Source organism: Tamandua tetradactyla, chromosome 20 (genome assembly GCF_023851605.1).
Source record: "Tamandua tetradactyla isolate mTamTet1 chromosome 20, mTamTet1.pri, whole genome shotgun sequence".
NCBI classification, from domain to species: Eukaryota; Metazoa; Chordata; class Mammalia; order Pilosa; family Myrmecophagidae; genus Tamandua; species Tamandua tetradactyla.
Window position 1 is genome coordinate 4247291 of NC_135346.1, and position 2196 is coordinate 4249486.

The 2196-nt window shown below is 36.5% G+C and overlaps 1 non-coding gene across 1 annotated transcript; it reads left to right on the top strand.

The window, feature by feature from the left end:
- Positions 1-719: 719 nt before the first annotated feature.
- On the top strand, positions 720-853 carry LOC143665061 (small nucleolar RNA SNORA13). The gene has a single exon (XR_013166736.1). It is a non-coding gene; the product is annotated as a small nucleolar RNA SNORA13 (small nucleolar RNA).
- Positions 854-2196: the final 1343 nt, after the last annotated feature.

Consider the following 2196-nt stretch of genomic DNA (forward strand, 5'->3'; position numbering starts at 1 on the left):
ACACTAAACACTATTGAATCAAGATTAAAGACATGGTTTTTCTGGGAGTACACAACAGCTTCAAGCTGTGTGTACTGCCTGTGTGCAGACACAAATTTAAAGATCCATTAAATACAGCACACCCCCAAACAAGACAGATCTGGAATGACTTCTTCCAAGAGACTTACTAATCAGGCTGGCAAATGTCAAAGATAAAGATAGTATTCTGAAAGCAGCAAGAGAAAAGTGATCTGTCACATACAAGGGAGTATGATAAGACTATGAACAGATTTTTCAGAAGAAAACATGGATGTGAGAAGGCAATGGTGTGGTATATTTAAGATTCTGAAAGATCAAAACTGCATACCAAGAATCCTGTATCTGGAAAAACTGTGCTTCAAAAAATAAGGGAGAGCTTAAAGTATTTTCAAACAGATATTGAGATATTTTGTGCACAAGAGACACTCTCTCCAAAAAATATTAAAGGGAGCACTGCAGGCAGATAGGAAAAGACAAGAGAAAGAGGCTTTGAGTAAAGGATAGAAATGAAGATTATCAGGAAGGGTAGAATTAGATAGGAAAAAATAAGATATGATGTATAAAATCCTAAAGACAAAATGGTAAAAGACAGTAATGTCTTTACAGTAATAGCATTAAATGTTAATGGATTAAACTTCCCAATAAAAAGACAGACTAGGAGCCTGCTCATCTTAAAAGAAAAAAAAATAAAAATAAAAACAGGCCTTTGTGTTGCCCATTCACTTTTGGAAACTAGTGAATGTGGTGTCAAAAAAGGCATAAATTAAATTCTCTGTAGCCTTTGCCTGCCCTTGAATTTGATGTGTTTGGTGTAGGAGCTACAGAGGTAACAGTTCTTACATTTATTTACACATAGCACTCTTTAGTCTGCTAAATTCAGCATTGTTTTCTCTTAACCAATTTTAACTTTATTTTTAGGATGAGGATGGATGTGTGAAGCATAGGGTATAGTTAGCCTAATGCCTTTCCGGAGCCCATGAGACTCAAGGGAGCCTTTGGTGAGGATTTTGAAAATTTAATCTGCAAAAAAGCTGCCTGGATCATCTGAAATTCTCAGGAAGCTGAGAAATACTGAAATAATTGCCTTTGGATAGTCATAAAATAGATGTTTAAAACAAAGAAGATATGAATAAATATTTTGTTTGATGTAAAAAGAAAAAAAAAGACATAGACTGACAGAATGGATTAAAAAACAGGACCTATGCTCTCTACAAAAGAATCACTTTAGACTCAAGGACAAAAATAGGTTGAATGTGAAAGTTTGGAAAAAGGTATTTCATACAAACAATGACCAGAAGAGTGTGTTTAGCTATACTAATATCTGACAAATTAGACTTCAAATGTAAAACAATTAAGAGGAAGAAGGACACTATGTGTGCCAGTTAGAAATTATTATGTATCCCAGAAAAGCCATGTTTTAATCTTGATCCAATTTTGTGGATCCAGATCTTCTGTTTTAGGGGTGATAAACTTGATTTGATTGTTTCCATGGAGATGTGGCACACTCAGCTGTGGGTGTGACCTTTCAATTATATTATTTTCTTGGAGATGTGACATGCCCAGTTGTGAGTGTGGCTTTTTGATTAGATGGAGATGCAACTCCACCTATTCCAGGTGGGTCTTGATTAGTTTACTAGTTTCCTTTAAAAGAAGAATCATTTTGGAAAGTGCTCAGAGATGACAGAGATGCTTGGAGAACAGTTGTTTAGAGCCAGCAGAGATGCTTGAAGTGGCAAGACAGAGTAGATGCCCTAACAGAGAAATTTGGAGCCCAGCAGACATCATGATGTACTATCCCAAAAGAAGCTAAACAGGCTAGAGATCAAAGCTGTGTCCCAGAGTTGCTAAGTCCCACAGTGGCTTAGAGGGAAAACCACTGGCATCAGAGGCTGACAGCAATGGAACTGAGAACACTGACCAGTAGATGACAGCTGTGTGCCTTCGCACATCAGGCTTTCTTGACTCAAGGTATCTTTCTCTGGATGCATTAGTTTGGACATTTTTATAGCTTTGGAAATGTAAACTTGTGACAGAATAAATCCCCTTTAGAAAAGCTGATCCATTTCTAGTATATTGCATTCTGGCAGCATTAACACACAATGCACTATGCATTAATAAAAGGGACAATTCATCAAGAAGACATAAAAATCACAAATATTTATGCACCAAACCAGAGTG